The 25,146-nt window shown below is 49.2% G+C and overlaps 1 protein-coding gene across 1 annotated transcript in view; it reads left to right on the plus strand.

Annotated features, from left to right (window-relative positions):
- The window catches only part of LGR6 (leucine rich repeat containing G protein-coupled receptor 6), a gene marked incomplete at both ends in the record, with an annotated part of 148,130 nt that overhangs the window by 6,340 nt on the left and 116,644 nt on the right, over nt 1–25,146 (plus strand). The window lies entirely within an intron of this gene.

Here is a 25,146-nt window from a genome sequence, read left to right on the forward strand (position 1 = left end):
GGCCAGACTGATGCAATAAGATCTGGGTCTCTGCTTGATCTTCTTCCCAGCTGGAAGACTAATGGGAAATGCCACTCCTAGCCCTTACAGCCAGAAGTCCACAGGTTTGCCACTGGAAACGCCCAGCATGCCTGGGAGAATGGCAGCCACAGTGGGAGCAAGGAGAAACACTCGTAAGCTTGGGGTTCCAGATGTGGGAGATAAGGCTGGTGAGAGGCATTAGAAGAGCTGGGTTCTGACACACACTCTGAAGTGGGTTCATGGGTTTAGGTTCACGAGTAAGAGCTTTGAGAGACCTTTTTTTTTTTTTTCTTCTACCCCTAAAATATCAGGGATGATATCAGATGCTGCATGGTGGTGTGCCTGGGCTCGAGGCTCGGGGCAGAGCAGCAGGAACACGCTGAACCGCTCAGCAAGCAGACAAAGTAGTGGTGAGGGAGCAGGGATTGGCAGCACTCAGAGCAAAGCCAGAATTGCGGGACCATTAACAGTGAGGTCAGTCCTAGAGCTGCCTGAAGAGCACATTTGGTGGGATGATTTTCCAGGCAATACCTTGTTTCATTGAAAAGGAAAAGCTTTATGAAAATGGATCAGTGTTCGTGGGACTGTGAATGGGAGACACGTAGTAACAAGTTGAATCAAGAAAGATTATTTCAATGTTTTCACTTCATGGTGGCTTTCTAAAAAAGTTTCCATTTCACATATTTTCACCTGTTGGTGTTACATTTACCTGTAGGTGATTTAATATTCACATTGCAGGACTTTAAAACTATCAAAGCAAAGCATCTTGATGTTTCTAAAACACAATACATTGATTTTTTTTTTCTATACTAAATATTGACATGTTGGCTCTTTGTTCTGGGTTCAAGGGAAAGGAAGTTTTGAAGTCTCTGAATTTCCAATGAGACGACACTTTCAGGTTCACGGCAGCTCTTCCTTTCTCCTCCTGCTTCATCGTCTCCCATCCCCCTTCTCTGCCATACGCTCTGCCCCCATTTACCTCTTGGTATCGTGACCTTTGGGTCCAGCAGTGTTTTGTTTTGGTTGGCTGCTGTTATCCCAGTGTGGCTGCTGTTGGGATTCATGGAATACCGTGCTCTCCAGAGAGTGGCTGGTCCACGAGCAAGGGTTGCAGCCCCTGAATTCTTCCAGCTATGACAGGGGATGCTGCGGGTGACCAGGCAGAGGGCTGTGGCTTTAGTACCACAGGTCATGGCTGAGACCTTCCCAAGAGGTGAACAGAACTAGGGCAGTGATCATCCCCCTGTACTTGTCACTGGTGAGGCCCCACCTCAAATACCGTGTTCAGTTTTGGGCCCCTCTACTACAAGGAAGACACTGAGGTGCTGGAGTGTGTCCAGAGAAGGGCAACAGAGCTGCTGGGGGGTCTGGAGGACGTGTCTTATGAGGAGCGGCTGAGGGAACTGGAGTTGTTCAGCCTGGAGAAAAGGCGGCTCAGGGGAGACCTCATCGCTCTCCACAACTACCTGAAAGGCGCTTGTAGTGAGGGGGGTGTTGGTCTCTTCTCCCAAGTAACAAACAATAGGACTAGAGGGAACAACCTTATGCTATGCCAGGGGAGGTTGAGATTGGATATTAGGAAAAATTTATTCACTGAAAGGGTTATGAAACTTTAGAACAGGCTGCCCAGGGAAGTGGTGGAGTCACCATCCCTGGAGGTATTTAAAAGATGGGTAGATGTGGTGCTGAGGGACATGGTTTAGCGATGTTTTTAGCAGTGTTAGGTTGATGGTTGGACTTGATGATCTTAAAGGTCCCTTCCAACCAAAACGATTCTGTGATTCTGCGATTCTATCCTTTGCAGGGCTGCTCAGAAGTGGCAGCAGGGTGTCTGGGGCACTGGATGTGTGCAGATGTCCACTTCTTGGTGGGGCACTGTCTGTGTAGGGAGGTGAGACGCAGGATCTACCCCATCCCAAAGCCCGGGTCTCTCTGCTGGAGAGGAAGCAGCCAGACCTTTACTGCACTTGCTTCAGAGCTGGCAGCGAGCGCTGCGTTCCCTGGCAAGAAGGGAGCAGGTGTGCAGACGCGGAGCGTGGTGGGGAAGGCAGTGGTTAGAGCAAATGCGCGTGGGGATGGGGCTGTGCTCCGGGGTGGACAGCCATATGTGACTGCCAGCAAACCTCCTCCCTCCTCCTTTGCTCTGCAAACTGCAACCAGGGCAGCTTGGTTGGGACTGGGGGTGACTGGTCCCTCCCGCTCACTCTTTGGGGGATGCCCCACTCCTGGTCTCGTCTGTCAGAGTGAGCGAGGCTGGGCGGCAGCAGGCATGCCATGCTCACACGCTGCCTTCTGTGCAGTGAGCCCGGATGGGAGGGAGCTGCCGCTCACCCTCCACGTGCTCTGGACTTCATCCGCAGCAGGCTGGTCCTCTCTCACATCCGCTCTCGCCGTCCCTCTCCACCATGCCTGAGAGCACTGGCCGCGGCAGAGCCGGGCTTTCTGCAAGTCGTGCACTTCCACTGCAGACGCCTTCCTCCATCCTCCCCCCTCTCCTCCCTGCCCGCCCCCCAAGCTAAGTAATATGCCACAGCCTCCCCTCTCTCCCTCCCTTCCTTGAAGAATAAGCTCATAAATCTGCCTAGGGCAACGAAAACACTGAGCTCATGGCCCTTAGATCTGTGCGGGAGGAGCTCTCGCTGGCGATTAAAGGAGTTTAGGGTTTTCTTTGAAAATCTCTTTGATTCTGGCAGAGGCTCTGGTGCCAAAAGGCAGCAATGGAGCTGCAAACGCCTCTCCCCCTCTGCACCTGCCTGGGTCAGGGAGCAGCAGGAGGGTGGAGGAGGGAAAGGGAAGCGCGGCACTTCCCAGCTTGCTGCAGTGGGGGCTGAGGGACCCCCGTCGCCCCGTCTCAGGGGGAGCACCCTCTGCCAACAGCAGGGCAGGGGGTGCCGCTGCCTTTGAGCCCAGACACTTCCACTGGGGTGCCAAAATGCCTCCACCGCTGTGGAACAAGCTGCTCCCCCAGGTCCATCTTTGGAGGAGCTGAGTGGGGTCTCAGTGCGCCGGCCACCCATGGGACAGACGGACACTCCTCCTCTTGGCTGCTCTGAGACAGCCCAGAAGGCATCCGACATGGGCCGGGCTCCTCAGGGACCTTGAAATGGGAACATGGGCCACCTTCACGCACCACAGGGAAATAGCTCTGAGTGGGGAAAGGGACACCAAGGGCAGCCCGACGATGAGCTCCCTGCAGGCAGCACAGGGTCCTGCCTTGGTGTCAGGGAGCCAGGAGAGGCTGTGGGGAGCCAGAGAGGAGCTAGGGCCAGGGAGCCAAGGACAGGACAGGGCTCACCACAGCAGTGCTCTGAACAGCAGTGGGAAGGGGTAAGGAAGAAATGTCAGGGCTGAGGTCTTGGAGAAGGACTTGAGTTTGGCAGGAGCTGAAGAGAGATCAGAAATGGCCTTCATGAAGAGCAGAACCAAGCACAGGCAACTAGTGCTGCCGCCAAGTCAAAACAGAGGCAGGCTCCAGCCCAAGTCGAGGCAGGAGGGGAGGACACAATGAAGCTCACATGGTGCCTCCAGTCTTGCAGGGATGCGTCAAGGATCCAGGAAGGGGTAATGCAAAACCTTTCCCAGATCCGCCAGCGCAGGCTTTGCTGATAGTGATGGAGGGCAGCTCTCCAGCCTCCTCCCCTCCGTGGGATGACAGAGGAGTCTCCTGAGGTATCAGAGCTCTCTGCCTCCATTTGCCTTGTTTGGAGTCCTTCCTGTAGCTGTTTAAACCTCTTTGAAGGATTTGGAAATGAAAAGCAGCCCTCATGGGAGTGGGGCGAGTCAGACACACCTGTAAGGATGGGACCTGCTCAAGGGACCCGCTGCCTCTTCTTGTGAGCAGCCGCAGGTCCCACTACAAAGAGACCCCGGGGAGACAGGATAGTTTCCAGCACTGAACATCCCCGTGGGGCACCAACTAGTAACATTCCCCTTTGTTCGAAGGGAAGCCCAAGCACCGCGCTATCCCACCAGGGCTGTGCATGCCAAGGGGGGAACTGGAGGGATGCAAGGGGAGCGGGGTCATGGTGTCCTCTGCTGAGTAAGGGGTGAGAGAGCAGGGGGTACATGCATGGCGGCAGGGAGGGCTGTTGGGAAGATGCCCCACACACATGTTGAAAGGGTTTGTAACGTGACCCTGAGCCCTGCAGACCACCAGCCCCTGGAACAGTCCCCCTGCCCGGTGCCACCTCCCAGCGCCAGCGGTGCCTTGTGCACAGAGCAACGAGTTGAGCCAAGGCCACGACGGCTGCTGGCATTGTGACGGTGTGGCCAAGCACCAGGGATCTCAGGGACCTGCAGGATCTGAAGGCATAATTCACCTTCCCGAGGAGGTGTAGAGATGATTCTGTGTGTAATTGCATCTAGCAAGTTCAAGAGAATTGCCAATTCTGGGCATCTTTTAACCTCGGTAAAGCAAGTTTTCATTTTTGCATGCATAAAACCAGCAGGAAAGGCATTTGCATTTTTAGACAGAAATTCATCTTCTCTTTACCAGAGAACACGAGAAGAAATTCTGATTGTAGGGAACAATGTCTGCAGTTTTGCTTTATCCCCGTTTCTGCAGCTGCTCCCAGCAGCAGCCGCTGCTCGGCTGGCAGTGTCCCCACCAGCTTCCCAGTTCCCGGGAGCTGAGAAAGGCAATAGCTGTGTGAGCATTTTGTTGGCTTCCCAGACAGCACTCTGAGTCAGTCTGACTATGGACATGAAAATAGTGCTTCTGCTGCTGCTCAGTCAGCGTCTCCCAAAGGGAAAACGAGGTGCAGTCACGTAGATGCGCTGTAAGGCTTTCTTCTTCCTGTACACAGAGGCATGCGAGTTGTCAGATATTGTCCCAAGCCGTTGTCCCAGATATTGTCCCAAGGCTCTGCCCCAAGACTGGGAGGTCATCTGCCCAAGCGGCCCGTGCCCCAGGTACCAAAGGACAGAGACATACCTTTAGGGTCAGGAGCGTTGTATTTGCAGAACCAATGCTACAACAACCGAGACAGGACCTTGATTGCAAGTGCGGGTATGACTTTTGGTGTCGCACTCATTTCCTGTGGCAATGAGTTCCACAGATCAACGAGGCGCCCGTTGCACGGAGCGGTTTTACGTGCGCAACAGCGTGCGGGGCTTTACTGAGCGCAGGGGCAGCCCTGCTGTATGTCCTGTCTTTAACTTCTCCTCAGCTCGGGGCCAAACCAGCAGGTTCTTGCGCTGCAGGTTGTGTTTGCAGCTGCAGTCCTGCGCGGGGAAGTGCCTGTCAGTTGAGGTGTTGTTGTGCTTTCATGTGGTGTAAGACAGCGCAAGATTTATTAGTGACAAAAGCACGAATGCTGAGAGCCTTGATTTATTGAAGAAGAGGGAGAGGAAACGTGTTGCAGCCCATGCTGGTCGGTGTGGTGTGTCTGAGGTGAGCTAGCACACGCTGTGAAAACTGCCCTGCTCCTCCATGAGGTGCTCTGGCCTATCCGGTGACACCATGAGGTAGACCCTCTCCTTTTCCAGGGGATGACTTTCTGCTAACCATCTTGCAGATCCTTTGCAGAAAGAGCTTCTAGATGGCAGGACACAGAGATTCAGACTTTTGGGAACAGATAGGTGCCCCATGAGCTTTGGCTGCCTTGTGTGGTGGAAGTGGGAGATAGAGGGGACTGGAGTGCAGCGCAAGAAACACGGACTGCTTTCTGTCTCTGTCCCAGCCTCATGGTTTACCCCAAGTAAGTCTTCTCATATTCCCGTGCCTCAGTCTCCCTATCTTTAAAACACTAATAATAAACCCTTCTCTAATGCACTTTGAGATCGACTGATTAAAAAAGTGCTATAGAAGAGTTGGAGACTCTCAGCACTTTTCAGCCACATGTCTGGACCTCTCGAACTACAATACCTTTTAGAAGTTCATTAAAAAATTCTTGAGCTTTGCATTTGTTCAGCCGCAACATGAAGAAAAACAATGCTAAACTCTCAGATTTGTAGCCTGCCTTTCATGTCCACTGACCTCATCGCTCCTTGCTTACGAATCCAGCCACAAGTCAGTGCAGCTACTGAAGTACTCCTCGGCAGCCGCATCCAGCAGCTGTTTAAAAGCTCGTGGGCAGCACTGGCAAACTCCGTAGAGGAAGTGAACCCAGCTGGTAAACTGCAGCTTGGCCAGAGCTTCTGTAAACCCCAATTCTTTCATCTAATCTGTTTTCTATAGGAAGCTACCTTGTTTTTAACATACTTCTTCCTGAACGTACAGGGGTAAATTATAGCTATATTTCAGCTCTTTGGCTAAACCAAAAAAAAAGGAGGGGAAAGATTGGCTGGGGTTAAACAAAGAGATTTTTTTTTCAGGTTTGCCATGCAATTAAAACCAAACCAAACCAAAACATGTTTGCCCTGGGTATCCCTGAAACATTTTGCTTTGACCCAAAAAGGAATGCTTTGGTTAATTTTTTAGTTACTTGAAAATCTTTAAGCCCTTTTAAAATAAGAGCTTACACTGACATGCTTCACCATCTCCCCCCGCCCCCCTTTCTTTTTTCAGTGGAGGATAATTTTTCTGTGAATTTACTTTTGACCAAAACACTGTGGGTTCTGCCTGACCTGGAAAGTCACCCACCCGAGCTTTTGCCATCACTTGTTTTGCCTTTCAACCCTGTTTCCATCTTTTCGCCTCCCACTGTACAGACACGGGTCTCATGGGAGCATCATCCTCATCCCAGGGCTGTGCTGACTTTCCAGGGAGACTAGAGAGTGGCCGCGAGGGGGGAGGAAAGAATCCACGAATGCTTCTTTCGGCTTCAGAGAGCTCCTCTGGCTCTTCTGACTCTCTCTGGCTACTGCCAAGGCACCTTCGAAACACCTTTGAAACATCTCCAGCATGTTGGGCACCGTGACTGGGCTGGAGGGGAAATCCACATTCCCTTTGAAGTCTGGATACCTGAGCAGTCTTAGAATTATAGGGCTGTAATGTACAGGAATGTGTGGGGCTGTAATTGTGACTTAGATCCTTGGATGAAAGGTGCTATGTACATACAAAAGGTATTATTATTATTGCTATTATTATTACTATTATTATTACTATTATTATTATTATAGGGCTGCAATATGTGGATTGGAGATGAAAGTAGCACCAAAAGATCCTGAAATATGAGATGTGTCTTAAGGAAATTTCAGCCTGGAATTAGGTTTTGTCTACTAGTGGAAGCAGAACTGGCTGGCTCCCCTGCACTGACAGCTCTGGGGCTTTTATGGATGAAGTCCTGTATGCAGGCATGATTCCCAAATTCAAGTTGCTCTGACTCTCAGAAGGATGTCTTCAGGTGGAGCTATTCCAGAGCAGTTTTTGCAGAAAAAAAAAAAATGACATCAGACATTTTCACCATTCTTTCTGAGACACTCTGTCTGCTGCCAGGCAGACCGTAGCCATCACAAAACAAGTCCCTGTCGCTTGAGCGGTATGAGAAGTACAGGAACTAGTGGCTCTTAGCAGGGGTGAAACTGGAGCAAACTCCCAGTGTCGCTGAGCAGCAGAGAGAGCTCATGTGCGCGTTGGTCCTCCTGCACTCCCGCAGAGACGGGGCCGGGGCCAGATCCAGCATCCTGAGCTCATCTTCCTCTTTCCAGCCATCAATCGCATCTCTCCCTGAGCAGCCTGGGAGCAGAGCACGAAGGAAGACAGGGATCAGCTTTGATCCTTCCTGGGTCTGTGGCTCTGCACAGTCTTTGCCATCAGCCTCAAGTTGTTTCTCTTGCCGTGTTCTGCACTCACATCTTATTAACAAGGGGGGACTTAAGCGAAGCCAGGCGCTGAAGCAGGACTCCCCATGACAGCACCCGTGGTGATTTTCTCTGGTGTCACAGGCTCTGCACAGCATCAGGTTTCACCCTCGTGTGCAGCTCCAGCTGCCTCTCCTGGGGAAGGTGGGGGAAGGATTTAATCTGCTCTGATTTCCATCAGCTTTGAAAGCCTGAGCAAAATCAGCTCGAATTTTTCCACTGACTTCAAAGATTTTGGGAAAAGGCCTTGGCTCTTCTGCTTCAGTGGTTCTCACCTATGTCAGAGCAGAGGCAGGTCTGCACTCAGCTGGTCTCACTGAAGAGCTGAACCAGGGGCACAGGAGGCAGGTGGAAGTGTTTTGAAAGAACTAGAACCCGCCTTGAAGGAGACTTTCTCCTTTCCTGGGTAGCAACGCTGGCTCTGGCTGGCACAGGCTAGGTCTGATGTGGCACTGGGAGCTAGCTGATGAGCTCCAACAGGCACCAAACATACCCTGTTGGACCTGGTCCCTGGGGCAAGCCCGGGTGCAGATTGAACTGACTGCACCAATGCACCCGGAGACTCCTTTCAGGCATGCAGACCTCCCTTCTCCTGCAGCGCTGTGTGAATCAGCAGGCAGCTTTGTGCTTCAGCCTGAAAAGAGCGTTCAGCTGTGGCTATGAGATGGGGTGGTGAACAATTCTGTCTGCAAGGCTGGTGTACACGCAGGCTCTCTTCAAGCCTCTCTCTTGCTGTTTCTGTGGCAGCACTTTAGTGCCCAGCATGGTGTGCAGCGGGGCAGCTTCTCCCAGACAGATTCTTCCCATAAGGGTGTGGAACAACTGCCAGAGGTGAATGTGTAGGAAATAGCTGCATGCTGGTAGCCCTCTGGGGTGCCATTGGCTACAGCACTTTTGCAAAGGAGCTTCCTCCTCACCTGATGTGGTTTCTGGCAGGTACAATAAGGGGGAATCCAAAACCACTGCAAGGAAGGGTTCATAAAGTGTTAGTGTTTTAGCTAGGCCTGGTGGTCTTGGAGGGAGCAAAGGAGCATCTGGAGTACCAACCAGAGCCAATATGACTCCAGAATCAGTTTCCAAGCCTTAGAAAAAACACCTTTCTCAAGAGATGTCCAGAACCTTATGCTAGATGCTACATTCATATCAAACCATACCTCACCTGCAGAGCAGATCATTGACACTGGGACTTTGGTGCAGTCATGCAGCTGAGCATTGTCAAGCAAAACTCTCCATTAAGTAAAGACAGGCAGATTTTCAACATCCCTGAACTACCAGAGGTGCCCCTGGAGCAAGGGATCATCCCAGGCATCCGAATATCCAGATATAAAAACATTTCCTCTGATAAGACGTGTGCCAAAAATCTTTGAAAGGGCTGTAAATCACAGACGTGTGTCTACTGAGTGGCCTGAGCCAGTTGCTGTGCCCCAGTCTGGCAAACAGAAGCCCTGGGGACTGCTGTGTGCACCCCTGGGCAGGTCTCTGCTCGGCTCTGTGAATGTCGGGCTCTGGGACTCAGGTTTCCCCATGTTGTTGGCTGTTGTGCTCCTTCTTCATCCACTCCTCTTCCTGTCAGTTTGCCCCATGGCCAAAGCTTTCTGACCAAGACATCCCACACATGCTGGCTTCCTGGGAATTGTATTTTTCTGGTCAAATATTGCCCCTGCCTTGTTACTCCTCGTGCCTTGTGAAATCAGGTGTGCAGAAGCAGGAGTGGGGCATCTACCTGAACCGCACGGGCCGCGGAGCAAAGGCTGGATCACATCAGGGGTGATGAGTCATGTCCATCCACAGCAGTTTGTCCAGTTTGTCCGTTGCTAAACTCCCACAAGTGAGGTCTGGCTCCTTGGCAGGAGTGTTCAGCTCCCCAGCCCTGCCCCACTCTTTCCCAATTGCACTGATAAGTGGAGCTTTTCCCCCAGCAGAATTGGGAGCGACGGTGACTCACCACCGCTTCACTGTGAACCATGCAGCCAGGCGCTCCAGCAGCAATGTGTGCTGGAGACAGGAAGACTCTTGTTACTGACTTGACAGCAGAAGAAAGGCTTTTCTTGGTGCACAGGGACCACCCACCCGAGAATGAGACAAGGCAAGATCCGTCACGCTCTAATGTCTTGTGGCTTCCTGGTGACACCATAGAGTCTGCTGCAGTTAATGGAAACCCGCTAGTTACTCGGGGTAGCAGAGACCACTCTGAGACGAGCCAACTCTTGACATCTCTGAAACACAGCCTGTCCCACCAGAGGAGCTCCCAACCCCCTGCCAGGCCATTGCTGGGCTTGGCTGGAGTGGAGACCACCTCATCCCAAATACCTGCAGGCATCTACTTGCCCTTAGCCGGTAGTGAGCATGGTGAGGGGTACAGCTGGTGTTCATCTCTTTCCTTGGGCTGTGAGTTTCGGCCAAGAAGCCAAGATGCTACAAACAGCACTCAGAAGCTCTCCTCCTTTGCTGTCATATATGCTCGGAGACTCTTTGTCTATGCACTGTCTTTGGAGGCAGGGCTTGGGTGCTTACTGGCCACAGAGACCCAGGCTTTTCTGGTTTATGGTAGGGAAGATGCTGACAAGATCAGTAGTTCCCTGGGAAAGGGTTCAGAAATGAATGGGTTGTATCATCCACTCCAGCACTGGTGCCTCAAGGGAAGTCTGCCCGCATGGGCTGCCTCAGTAGAAGGAAAGACCGACGGGATCTCATCTGCCGTGTGTCCCCACAACCAAGATGGATCCCTTGGGTTGGATCCTCAGTTTCTTCTGGCTGAGATTTCATGGCTGCTGTCTTTGAAATTTCCTCATGAAAAGGCCAGAAGTCCAAAAGACATTTTTCAAAAGCTTTCAGCCATAATGTTTCATTTTGGGAAATCTTAGCTATGAACACAGATAATTTTCAGCCAAAAATGGCTGAAAACCACCAGCAATTTTCAGTTCCGATAAAAATGTTATTCTCCATTTGACAGTGTCAACAACTGTTGTTTTTTGCTCCTTGCTCATTACAGTTTCCTGCAAGAGGAAACAAATGTCTCCAGGCACATCTTCCCTGGGCTCCCAGCAGTTTATCCATCTCTCTCCCCAACACAGTGCCTTCTCCAGGGGCCGTTTCTGTTATCTCCAAAGAGATGCAGAATGCTGCCTCTGGCCCAGGGGTCTGGGTTGTGTGTGGACAGGAACATTATTTATTGAGCTTGCTGGCTGGTGGCTTGCTCCACAGTAAGATTCAGCTTAAACCACAACTCAGAACGGTGCTGGCTAATAAAGCCCTGGCTGGGAGACAGTAACAAATTAGGTGGGAAACTCAAGTGTTTCGGGGCAGTAGTAGAGCCCACATCTACCTGTGAGACTGTAGGAACAGGAAATATTGCCTGATGAAGCAGATGGGGAGCAGAGTCTCTCCCTCTGACTATGTCCTGGGCTCTTTCTTTGCAAGCAGCCCTGGTTTAGGGACTTAACAGCAGGCTGATAAGGTTGTCCCCGAAGGAAGGCAGACCAGATTGGCTGAGTGGCTCCTCCAGGGTCATTGTGCTACAGTCCAAGAAAAAGAAGAGATGGTATGGTCTGGGGCTTCATCAGAAAACAGTAAAACGTGGTTGTCACTCTGGCTGCAGTGCTGCCATCTGCAGAAAAGTGCGAGAGACTGGATGAGTTGCAGTAAATGTAAGGACTGGCTGTGCATTGCCCTAGAGAGCTTCCCTGTGTGACAACTTATGGGGGTTGATCCCGACCAGCAGCTCAGTACCCACCCAGCTGCTTGCTCATTGCCCGGGGAGGGAGAGGGGGGGATCAGAAGGGCTAAAGTGAAAAACCTCACTGGTCAAGATAAAGACAGTTTAATCGGTAAAGCAAAGCTGGGCATGTAAGTGAAGCAAAACAAGGAAATCACTCACCACTTCCCATCGGCAGGCAGGTGCTGAGCCACTTCCAGGAAAGCAGGGCTTCATCAAGCGTCACGGTTGCTTGGGAAGACAAATGTCATAACCACGAATTTCCATCCCTTCCTTCGGCTTCCTCCGTAACTTTTATTGCTGAGCGTGATGTCATATGGATCCTTTTGATCAGTTCAGACCAGCTCTCCCAGCTGTGTGCCCTCCCAAGTTCTTGCATTCCATTCCCCCAGCCTACTCCTAGGAGGGGGCAGAGTGGGAAAAAGATGCCGTGCAAGCACTCTTCAGCAATAGCCAGAGCATTGGTGTGTTATCAACACAGTCACATATCCAAAACACAGCACCCTGTGGGCTACTGTGAAAAAAATTGACTCCAGCCCAGCCAGAACCAGTTCACACCTCCATCTATTTGCCAGACTCCAGCATCCACCCACTTGTACTTCTCTCTGGCAGGTTTTTGCAGGCTGGTGTGGAGGTCAAGGCTCTGTTCCCAGATCCTGTTATGACTGCATGAATTCATGGCCACAGCCAGATTAAAATCATCCTTTATTTAATCCCATTGTTTGTCTTGATCTTCTAGATCATTGTTGCTGTTGTGGGCAGGATTCTGCTAAATCTTGATAAATCAATCCAATCCTGATAAATGAATCCAATTTATTCACTTTATATCCATTTTTTTTTCTGTAATGTTATTCATCAGTTACGTGACCTCCTCCCTGACCGTGTTACTCACAACTCTTTGGAGGCAGGAAGGCAATAGTTATATCCTGTAGCTCCAGTCCCACAGTCTTTCCCACAGTCCCACAAAACTGGTTACAGCACCAGCCTTCTTGGAAAGGGCCCATCCGTACCATGATTTTTCTAAAGGTCCAGATAACAACTACTGGCTAGTTATCACATTCTTCTGCCTGGCAGATGTGAGAGGTTTTGTGTCTGAGGTCAAACTTGGTGAGATCAGAAGGTTTCAAAGGTGCCTTGGGCTGTCCTAGCTGCTCCTGTTCTCTGCTGCAGTTTGAACTTTCACCAGACCCAACAGGTTCATGATTAGACCTAGAAGGGCTTTTGGTTATCCTATGACTTTGAGTTATCTTGGCAGGGGAGTGGTCTGTCCCAGATGCAGGACAGATCAGCACATGCTGGAGTCCTACCACCTCAGCACACAGGGGAGTCCTACGGTTGTACTTGTTACCCATTATTTCTCTCACAATCCTGCTTGTTTCAAAGTTGACCGTTCCTTCTTGGCTAGCCCAGGACTTGAATAAGCCACAGACCTCCAGGGCTGGGACCTCTGGTCTCCATAGCCTAAGGCAGAGCTCCAGGTTGCTTTGTTGTGAGATTAAGACCTTCAGGAGAAAGAACACTGGCAGATATCAAGCTGACCAGCTTGATGGTATGAGCCATGCATCATCAAGCTGACCTGAGAGGACACCTGTCTTTGCCTTGGACTAGCACTGACATTCCTATGCTAGGCACTGGAGGTGCCCCAAAGCTCAAGCAGATACAGAATGCACATTTCACAGCAGCTGAGGTCAGTCTTGTCATAGCTGGGCCCAACAGAGGATCAGGCTACAACAGCCATACTTGGCAGGTCACCTTGTGAGCCAGAACCTGTCTATCAGAAGCCCTTTCCCAGAGGACAATCAGAGCTGTTAGAGATGCCAGGCACATTCACTGCCTGCTCAGGGAATGGAGACCAGGAAAGACAACGGCTCAGCATTCTCCTCAAATGCAGATGCCCAGCTGCTGAAAAAGGAGCCTCCATGGAGGTCAGGGTTGAGTGATGGCCACAGGAGTCTTTACCCAGTGAGGCAACTGTGGTCAATGTAGCTGGAGCTCATGGAAAGAGAAGGTACAGAACATCAGAGTGCCCTCCCTCCTTGTCTCAGCCTGGTACCGGCAGTGATGGAGGTGCTGTATGCCTGGCATTTAAACTTCCCTTGGCCTGGTGCTACCTGGGACTTCCCCACTTTTCATACAGCAGGTGTGAACAGATCCCTGCTTGCCCTGTGGACTTTGGAGTGGTGTGGCTGGAGAAGGTGTAGCCCTCATCAACCTAGATCCTGCCATCGTCCCTGCACCTCCACCTCCCTGGTCTCCTCCATGCCAGGGAAGGTGTTTCACTGTGCAAGTTGAATTTCTTAATTCAATTTAAGGTCCCTTCCAACTCTAACCGTTCTAGGATTCTATAATTAAATGGTGCCCACCACACGCTCCCTGAGAAAGGGCCGTTTCCCACAGATGGATCCTGGCAGCACTGGGCTCTCAGATATTGTAATCTTGGGATATTGCCGGCTTTTAGTTGTTGCTCATGCTGGTGCAACTTGTCTGGACAGGACAGATGATACTTTGGTGCATGAGCAGAGGGAGTGTCATTGAGTCACCCGCGGGGTGTCTGATTTCCAGACGTGGCCCACGCACTCCACTGCCTTTCTCCCAGGAGACTGGGCCACAGGTGCTGGGGTCATCCCTTCGTCAACCCATATCCAAAAAGGGAGGGAGCAGGGCTGGCACTCAGAGCTTTCCACTGGAGCAGCATCTGCTGCCAGCAGGCAAAGGTTCCCACATCCTGCAGCTGCCAGGGAGCTGGGAGCAAAAGTCACTGGTGGGAGGTTCTCTCTCCTTCATGTGGAGCAACATCTATGTCAGTTCCCTACCTGGAGCTGTGGGGAAGAGAGAGCGAACAACAGGAGCAGCCTGATCCTGCAGTAGGGAGGGTCCTTGGCAGCTCTCTCCAGCTCAGAGCCCCTGCACGTCCCCTCTTGCTGGCTGTACTTGGTGCCAGTGTCCCTCAAGCGCTGGGCAGGTGATGGCCAGGACTCTGGAGACCCAGACCAGATGCATGTGGCATTATGCACATGAGGACACATTGCCACAACCCCAGCAAGGAGGTCCCAGTCCCTTCTCCAGGTCAGGGTATGGATTAGGCACGGACTACCTCACACCACGGTCCTGCCTCCCACCCCTGTTCTGCCCCCCTTGCTGTCCCACACAGCTTGCCCTCTAGCAGGGCCAGGGAAGGGGCAGGCTGGGAGACCCATCTGCTGCTCAAGCCACCAGCACCGAGAAGAGCTGTGTAAAACCAGCACTGAGCACTCAGGCGTTGGTCCAGCACATGGCAGCCAGAGGTGGGAGGTTTGCACAAGTTCTGCTTATGATTTCCCAATCTGGGAGAGCATCAGGGAACGTTGGGCCTGCCCATAGAGCTTGGCCATTGCCAGAGTAAACCCCCACAGTTTAAATACTCCCTGTAATTAATGAACCTTCCCATTAAGTGTCATAATGGAACAATTCATTATTACTGATGTGTGCAGTCTCTGCATTCCTCTGGCTCTGCTGCCTCCTGCAAGAATGTGGAGACTGATCTAAACAGATGAACCTGTCTCATCCACATTGTCTTTGGTGATGTGCTAATTCCAGGTAATATTCTCCAAGTCTTTGGCATTTACCTGCTTCTTAATCCTCCACATCCACTAGCTTCCAGGTACTGCAGCCAAGTGGATTTGCACTGGATCACATCTGTCAAAAAAAAAAAAAAAGGAATTAGAAACACTCTGCTTGAGGGTCACTTAACTGTTCACACCACAGCAACGAGCAGGGATGTCAAAACACGAAGTTTCACTCCACCAAGTGTGAGCAGTCAAACCGATTGCTGCTGTTGAAAGCTTCCATTTTCTCCACAAAATTCTCATTGACTTAATGCTGTCTGTGAGTTTTCTCTGTATAAATTAATTGTCTCTTGCACCCATCTGAGGGCAAGTTCCCAGAGTGGCATCACTGAGAATCTGGTGGGATGGAGGTAAGTGCTGTCCCAGTGTCAGCACTTGCAGACAGAGGTGGACAGACCTGGGTGAGCTGGGCTGGTGGATGACACAGACCTACGGGTCCGGGGGAGGGTTTACCGGAGGAAGGCAGAACAACAAACTGTGACCATAGCAGAGAGCTGAGTCCCAGGAATAGCTTTCCTCCACCTGGAGGGCACCATGCCTGGGACAGAGCAAGGTCACCTATTAACAGCGTGCATCCGGTGGAAAGGGAATGCTGCTCTCATGCCATTCCGCACCCATACAGTACAGATCTGGGACTCGCCTGTCTGGCGCGCTCTCTGGTAAGGGAGGTGCAAGCTCTGAAAATCACAGATATAGTGGGCCAGCCCAGCACAGAGGCTATAGACCTGCCAACCACAGGGACCATGGTACTTTGGCAGCCTCAAGATTGGGTGGATCTGCTTTCGCTCTGCGTTCCCATCTCAGTTTCCAGATTTATCCAGGAGACAACAGAATGAGTCACTGCTGTGATTTCCTCAGTGGACTGTGATTGTGTCAGGGCTATTCCCCAGATGTGATTTTATCTGTGGGACTTATCTCTTTTGCTTATGTTCCACTCATTCTGACTATAGAGGATGGCTCCCTGGTTAATGCACGTGCTCAGGGCATAAGTGACTACCCCATGATTTATTAGATCTATCTATGTGCAGGAGCTCATGGCCCCTACAAGGTGGCCTGGGTGCCCGTCCTTTGACAGGCATGGCTAAGCGCTGGCTTTCCTAGCACAGACTGCTCACGTAGGCAGAGAGCAGTTCACCTTCCTCACTTACAACTGTTTTAAAGGTCTCTAGTCTGTTCATCTTTACAAGAAGCTGGAAAGGGAAAAAACCTGCAAGAACCCATCTACAATCTCAGACTGTGTTGTGGGTCTCCATTGTCAGGACTCTCTAGAGTCTGAGCCTCTACCTTGAAGCAACCACTGAAACCAGAACAAAATGGAAACAGTATTTTTTCCAGAAAGAAATGTGGTTTATGGGATAGGAAAAGACCGGATTAGTAAAGCAGGATGCATTAATGGGCGCATAGGCAGAGTTTTGAGGAAGCGTTGACAGCTGAGTGTATGAAGCTTTTGGGATAGCTATACAAGCATCTCATTATTTATCACACATGTATACAATTATTGGAGAGGGATTCCCCAGGACATAGAGCCTGCATAGAGACACCATACCTATCTACCATGGCATGACCTAGATTTCTCAGTTTCTGCTGAATGGAGGACTTCTATGAGATTTTAGTGGCTGTCCAGGAGTTCTCCTAATGTGGATAACTCCCAAACCAAAAAAATGCTGTCTATGAGTTTCCTCAGAATCCAGTATTTCGTGGATTTGACACTCTGGAGGGTCAGCATCCTAGATTAAAGGGAGGGGAATGCTTCTTCAAATGTCTCTTCGTGGGGATTAATGAAACAGTGGAAGAACTCAAAGCTGCAAAGATATATTTTATTGGGTCAATCTAAGCAGAAGTTGTGAAAGGCTCCCCACAAAAACAACAGTTAAATTTTTAGATGGGAGTGAAGTTTGTAGGTGTTTTGTCTAGACTGCCTCTCCTTTTGATGGAGTTGGAGACTCCCAACAATGAAAATCTGGCTGGGCTTTAAAGACTTCCTTTGATTTTTCCAGAAAGAACTGTAATCCCAGTGCATAGTCTGGCCTATCTGAGAAATCTAGCCCTTTGTAATTTAGTGCAACTGAGAGTGAAATCATTGATAGACCTCAACTTGTCAGTCCAGACAGCTGTACAGATAAATGAATGGAGGAATGCTATGGAAATTGTGCAAGTGGGATAAAAGATACCCAGTCATCCAGACAGTACAAGCCTAACCATCGTCCCACAGTTTAGTTTATTTTCTTTACTTATCCATTAACTTAAAGCGAATATGCAACAGTGAATAACTCTTTTGTTCCCAATAGGATAAGAAGTTCTTTCCAAAACATGGGTGAAATCTGAGGCTTTCAGTCATAAATCACAGTAGGCAGCAAGTCTACAAGTTAAGAAAAGCTGAGTTGATTCATAATAGTAGGAGGGTAGGTGCAGGGTAGAAGGTGTATTGTCTTAATTAAGCTCATTAAATATGGTTTAAAAAAAAGCTGTTCTGATTCCCTGGAGGTAGGAAATGTAAGCTTACATCAAAAATGTAAGCTAAAGAAAGAGCTTTGCAATTAAAGATGCAGGGGCATCACTAGTTCTACAGCCTTGATATATTTGCAGGGTTCAGCATATATAATACACTCCTGGGCGTCCCCGGGCATGGCAGGCTAGTTAAAAAGACTATGGTGATAAGCGCATAATCCCTGAACAACCTATGGTGTCAGAAACATGGCATGCTCAGACCTTGAACCAAACAGCCCCTTATGGGCTTACTGCTGTCTCCAGCCAGAGTAAGCGATCTCACGTTCACATGATGCATGGGTACCTCGCTGTGGTTGACCACTTAGAGCCATCTGTAGGAAAAATCATCTTTAGGGTGGCTGAAGGACCTAAAGAGGTTACATTGATGAACTCCAGGCGGTTTTAAAACTGATCTCCAGGACTACAGACCAGAGCTGGCTAGCTTGTGCTGTTAATACAAAGCCAGCTTTCCCCATCTTCCAAACTGGCCAACATGCGAGATGGTGAAACAAAAGATGACCATCAGGAAACAAAGTGGGTTAACAAAGTGGTTGAGCCTTGCAGTCATGGTGCTTTAGCCTCCTCAGTGTTCCCGTCCCGGCTGGGCAGGAGTGGCTCTGCTGCAGGTAGCTCGTCAATAGCAGCTCGAACTCAACTAGCGTCAGTCAGTAAAAATAGCTCGTGTAGGGAGGAAGCTGTGGTTGAAAGATCTTTAACTGAGCTACCACTACTCCTCCAGCACAATGAGAAACATCTGCTTTAACAAAGAACTGATGGGAAGGGTCTGTGTGTATTATGAATGGGACAATTATAAAAACCTGTTTAAAACTATCACGTATTTCCTCAGCAACCAGGGTGTGATTTATCTCCACCTAAAATGCATACCTAAAATAGGCTGTATGAATCACACAGTAAAAGGACTTGTTTCTTTTCATGGGACTATAAAGGGAATCCAAAGTTTAGCTCTGATATAGATATGTGCATTGTAGGCATCTAACCTGAGGTGGTGAGATTCAAACGTCCCCCTCTTTAATAAGTCCAGGAATGGGAAGATCATTTGGTGAAGTCTTTAATTAATCGGTGATAAAAGCTAATGAAGCTAAGAAAGCACTGAAACCTAGTAACTGTCTGTGGCGGGGCCAAGTCTGTGATTTCTCAGAGTTCATTTCCATTGCCTCTGGGGAGGTGAAGCACCCCAGGAATTCAGCGGAAGACCTTTCAGAATTTCACCTCTCTCATTTGGCATATGAGTTTGTGACAACTCAGATACTCTGAGACTGATTCTACAAGCTGCTCAGGTTGGTTCATGCCCTCTGAAAAAAATAATGCTTTTGTCCAAGAGTATTATTACAAAGAAATCTAGTAAATCTCTAAAAAACATAATTAAAATTTTGCAGGTAACTTCAGCATTAGATAGGCCAAAGGGCATGACCAAATACTCAACGTGTCTGTCTCTGCTCCAAAAGATCATTTTCGTTTTATCTTCTGAGAATTCTCTTGCCAAACTTCAGACGTCTCTGAGTTGCAGTTTTGTAAAGACATTCTCTGCAATCTAATTTTCAAGATCAAGAGTAATAGATGTCTTTTCTCACAACTGTGTTACCTGATTTCTAAAACCTTGATGTATGATGGAAATAAGCCACCCTACTCGCACACAAAAAGAATGTGAGGACACCTGTGGCAAAATTGAGGGACGTACAAACCCTCTGGCTGGCCTTCAGAGGTGTTCTCCAAGTGCTTTCATGCTGGCTCTTGACAATGGATAAAGGAACCCAAATCTGGCTCCCAGGGCCAGAGTGGTCATCTGCCCAAAGGGAGGGTGGAGGGGAGCAGCATTGTGTCGCCATAACCGAGTATTGTACTGCCGTAACAAGTACTTGTTTTCTAACTCAGGCAAGGCTGGTGTAATGCCAATGGCCTTTCCTCCCGAGATCGTGACTGGGATGACACTGCTTCTGATGACATATTGATGGAGACAAAACCCAGAAATGAATAATGTCATCCCCTTATTCCAAAGGGCTAAAGATTGTGCAAGGAGAGCCGGTCCCTCATCCCCCCTCACATAATTGGGAAACGGGGTGAGTGAGCCTGACAAAATTTAATAGCTAATTATTTTTGCAATGTAACAGCATCCAGTAATAATAATATAAACTATTTCCAACACATGAGAAGCAGGCAATCCGAGAGGCCAAAAGGTGGCAGAGATGGGAAGAGCTGCTCAAACATAGGGCCGTCGCCATAAGATTAAATAATGTTCTTTGTTGTTCCCTGAGAACAGGCTGTGGGTGCTTCCCTCAAAGCCATTTTTAATGTGGACAAATGTGAGAACAAATGGGTAAGACAAATAACAAAAATTGGCAGAACCAGCTGGTACTTGCACAATTTTTAAAGGCATCCAAATTTGAGATTATTGACCTACCAACTACCCTGCTTAGCCCATGGTTTAACCAGTTCTGCTGTCTGAAAAATGCAAGGGGACAAATGCAACATCAACCTCTGACAAGCCTTCAGGGGCAATCCAGGCAGTCATAGACCCTTAAGCCCACCAGATGGAGTGAAGGTAGAAGTAAGGAACAGAAATAGTAGATAAAATAATAAAGGGTAGATAGGGTAGGAGATGAAAAGAGGAGTGTCTAAGAAGATGAAGCCATTTATTAAGTTGCCAACAGGCTTCTGGTCTAACATAAAACAGTTCCTGAGTTTCCAGAAAGTCTCCAAGATGAGCCCCCATCAAACTCTCTTAAGGAAATTCAGTTGATATGGACTGATGACTGGTTAGGAGAAAAGAAATGAAAGAAGGCTTAGTGGGCACTTTCAGAGCAGAAGGTGGGGGGAACCGAGGACCAGGAGACTACCATAGGAACCTGTGCCTCTGCCAGACGGCAGACCTTTGCCAGGAGAACAAAATAGGCAAAATTTGATTTGGAGAGATCCAGGGATAAACTACTACTTGTGTGCACACAGCAGTGGGCTGTGTGGATGCTATGACCGTATGAAAAAGAGTCCAGGGAGGCAGTGCGAGCAGACTGATGAAGGTGTAAGATTTGTCCTCAGGGCAATCAAAAAGACAGTTGTTTGTTAGGCAGTGTTCAGGAATGGGAGGGAAGATGCACCAGATCTAGTCTCTAAAACTATATGGTATGTCCACTGAAGTCAAAAGGGATGACCAGAGATCAGGACTGCCTTCTTCCCAAACTGCAACGAAGTACATAGTCTCATAGGTTCAGGATCCAGAGCTTAGAAAAGAGACAGCAAAAGAAAGAGAAAGCAGATCTGTAATATCTACGAATCAGTTCTTTGCACCAGTCCTTGCTTCTTTTGTTTACTCCAGCAGGTCCTGCTTTACTGCCCCAGCTAGTTTCACACGCCTTTTACTTGGAGCTTAGGAAAATGTTCATTTTGCCAGACTTTTCCTCCTGCCTCTGCTCAGAGCAGTTCCCACGCTGTGAAGCACTTTGTGGAAAAATTCAACTTCAGAAGGGATTTTCAGGCCCATTGTAGGTGCAATGTGCTCTCGCTGTGTGGGAACTGCTAGTGAAATGTTTATAAAACCACGGTCCCTGTCCCCAGCATGAAAATGACACAGAGTAGGTATCTCTATGTCTACTACCACTCCCCTGACTCCTCTTGTGTTGCCAAAATAACAATAACTTCACAGGAACCATATCTCTTCTTCCCATTCCATCCTGGGCCAGAGAGACCCAGGTCCCTCTGAAGGATCTCCGTCTAGGTCAGTTCTTAAGCGTTCGTTATATTTGGTGCTGGGGTGCTCAAAAACTGAACCATTGTCTTGTCAGTCACTGCTGGTGATGCTTTCTTATGAAATCCAGACTGTACTGAGGTGCCTACAAGGAAGCTAAAATCTTCTAAAAATCTGGCTCCAAAACTAGCTGCTCCTGGCGTGGTGTTCCCAGGCGAGTGCTGCACTCTGACGTCTGTGCAGGAGCTGCTCAATCGGAGAGGGAAGTTTCTGATTTAGGGTTTTTTTTGATGGAAAAATGCATTTTGTCCTCAAATTGAATATTTCCTCAGAACACAGTGATGTTTGCCAGAACATCTCAAGTTTCCACTAAGAAAGTTGAATCATGATGAATTGACCGGCATCCTCCAATGCTCAGTCGAAGCACTTGGCTGGGTCAAACAAAACCATACTTGACTTCACAGTGACACTGAACTGTGTAATGGGAGGCACCTGCTTGGACCTGTAGGTCAGATAATCCTGTTAACAGTTTTCCTAATTGGGGCCACAGGCTGACTGTGATGTGATAAAGACATTAATGCTGGAAATTTATTTTCCATGTGGAAAACAGATATTTAAGGAAAGCAAATATGGTATCTAAAGCTTTGCTTTTGTTCTGAAAAAAGATATTGTGAATATTTCAGGCAGCCTTGATCAGATTTGTTGGTCTTTCACCAGGTCCTTTCTGATTCCTGGCTGGTGATCTTTGTAGGTAGAGATGGACAAACTGTAGGAAACAAGAAAAAAATCCTAGAAGAAAATACTCCAGCTGTTCTCACAAGTTGAAAAAACAGGAGCATTTGTTCTCAGTTGAAGACAATGTTTTGTCCAAACTGATTTCAAGCAATTCAATCTATTTAACTGTGTCAGTTTGGATGAAGAATAACATATTCCAAGGGACTTTGTGAACACAAAGCATTTGAATACTTTCAAAGTTTTGCAGCCTTTGCCTCCCCAAATAATCAGAAAACCTGATGCCCATTTGCCAAGTCTTGCATTGTCATTCCATGAGTGTATTTGGCAAAGCAAAAGTTAGTCAAAACCTTTTCCTCATCTCTGCAATAATTTCATTGATTTGTTCCATTTTCTGCTGGCCAAGTACCCCAGCACAGCAAAAAGCGAGCAGCGGAGGAGGCAACGACTGCCTTGCACAGCGAATGGGGCTGAACTCTTGTCTTGTGAACACGTGGTAGGACAGAGACCGTCTGGATAACTTGCCACAAATTTGCCGTGTCTTAAGATATCTGTTGAGATCTTAACACAGAGCAACTCCTCACCAGCAAACCAAGGGTGACTTTTTCATTTTGCTCCTTTTTAGACCTCTTTTGTCTATATCAAAAGCTTGCTGTGTAACCCGACATCAATAACAGTTGCCCCTGGTGACACGTGGTGGATGCCAAGAGGTGCTCTGGGCAGGGCAACGGTGCTTTTTCAGGGCCCTGCATGGGTAGGCATAGACAGAGCTGGAAGCTCAAGAGCAAACATGGGAAAAGCCGCAGCATTTTTGTCTACTGACTGTAAGCAGAAAAACAAAATCCTGGTTTGGTATGGGGGAATGTAATCCATAATCTGCCCAGCAGATGATCGTCTGCAACCATGGAGAGAAGGGCAGCTGTGGAGGTGGAGGTGGCCTGGACATGGGGACAAGTTTGGAGGGGGAGATGAGGAGATATGAACCCATCAGCTGGCATTAGAGCAGAAATTGGGAACAGGACAGTGTGGGCTGAGAGCAGAAGCAGCCGTGGGCTAAGCTGCGGTGCCAGCCGCAGGCATGCGAGGCCATCCTGCAAGCACCGGCAGGAAGGGGAGCTACTGTGTGCCTCTGCCTGATGGAGCCTCTCTCTTCAGAGTGGCCGCAGGGAGCATTGCTCCGTGTATAACAGATCTGGGCTTGGTGCTTTCTTCTCCCTTGCTGTCAAGAGGATTTACAGCTTGTGGTGGGGAAAGCAGCAATATTAAAAGTGCAGAGCGGGAGCGGAGTCCTTTGAAGACACAAACTGAACGGAAGGATGGTCTGGCATGGCTGGGACCTGCACCCCTGCAGCCAAGCCCCTACGGCCTTCCCGCAGCCCCAGCCGGGACACCAGCCTAAAACCCTGCAGCACCGGGGACTGCTGCTTTCAGAGAAAAGGCAGTTTCTGCTGAAACCACTGCACTGACTGCCCTGGCCAGGGGCCAGAAAACTTGTGGTCAGAGCCAAGAGGCTCCACAGCTGATGTGCACGTGCTGAAGGTGATTGGGCAGCATACGGTGACGTGTTCTCACCATAGCATTTTGCTATTTGGTTGGGTTTGTGATTTAGCTCCCGGGCCTTGGCAGGTGAAGGTAAAGCTCAGTTTTCCTTGCTTTCCAGGCGTCTCAAGGCCCCAGTGAAGGTAAGGGACCATCTGAGTGTCCCACGGAGAGACAACGGCATAGGGTGGTCAACCACTTGCAAACCTCCCTCCCTGCTGCCTGCTGTCCCCAGCCCACCTGCTTGTGCAGTACACGTAGACACATATCGCAGTAGATGAAGGCACGCTTTCCACGTGGTAGGGCATGGTCCTTGAGCTCCACATGCCACATCTCTAACAGCTGCCTGACTCTTGCCTGTGACAGCAGGGAGGGCAGTGGTGTTTTTCTTAGGGCTCTTCATTCAACAGGGTGCAAATTCTGAGCACCAAGCACAGGGACTGTTTGCATTTATGTTGGTCCCAAGGAGCTCCCTGGCTTTGATAAATATTACCCGCAGCACGGCTGAAGGATGACAGGGAGATGTGTCAGGTATCAAAGACTGGCTGAGTGGCCTCTGTTTGATCCGGGGATACCACAGCAGCAGCCCTAGGTGTTGATTTCCCACCTCCCATCCTCACCAGGCTTTAGGAAGTGCCAGTGATTGTCTCCGTGAAGCCAAATATCAGTGTCCCAGGTCACTTTTGGAAGATTGGTTGGCAAGGAACTGGGCAGGTGTTGTTTACAGGAGCACAGAAGGCAGCACATGCATGACTGGTGGCAATGACAAACCTTTACACTTCTTAGACCTTGTAGCAAACACCAGCTCCTGGAATCACATGAACTGAGGGTCTTTCCTTTGAAAAAGGCATTTCCCAGGCCTCAAAACTCAAAATTCAAAGTTCAAAATTCGGAAGGCAAGTAAGAGAAACCCAATATTCTTCATTGTTAACCCTTTTGCCCAAGCAAGTAGACAATATCCAGAGTCACGAGGGCTGGTTTTGTTAGGATGAAAAGCAAATTATAGGAGTTGGGTGTATTCTTGATATAATCTCATTTATTTACCAAGAGCACATGCTGGGGCCTGTTCCCCTCTGCCTGCAGAACAAACACCACCAGCCTTGCTCAGAAATCCCACACCTGCCCCTCCGTGCCCAGGAAGCCTTGTCTCCTGTCACCGAGCAGCTTCTCCCAGACCAAGCTCCACCACTTGCAGGCTGAGTCCAGGACCTGATACTGCAAATCCTATACAGCTTTCGGTCTGAGGTTCTTCTGTGGGAGTGGATAGCAACTATCAGCATGATGCTTTTTCAAATCTGGTTGTTAAAATGGGGTTGACTTTTGGAAACTGGATGTATGTGTTTGGAACCTACAGGGCAGCCACCGCTGGAAGGGAATTGGAGTGCACTGAGGTAGTTACCTTGAAAATCTGATGTCTCCTTAAGATAATATTTGCATCATTCTGTAACCATATGGGGCATTTGAAAGCTGGAGATGGACATCTCTGGTGTTGAAAGCAAGACTGGAATTGCTTGCACCATTGTGGCAGGAACGCACTGACGCAGGTGGATATAAAAAGGAGGTAGGAATGTACTATTTGATGGACACTTCCAGGTGTCCAGGTG

The sequence above is a fragment of the Vanellus vanellus genome, assembly GCF_965231255.1.
Source record: "Vanellus vanellus genome assembly, chromosome: 23".
In the NCBI taxonomy this organism is placed as follows: domain Eukaryota; kingdom Metazoa; phylum Chordata; class Aves; order Charadriiformes; family Charadriidae; genus Vanellus; species Vanellus vanellus.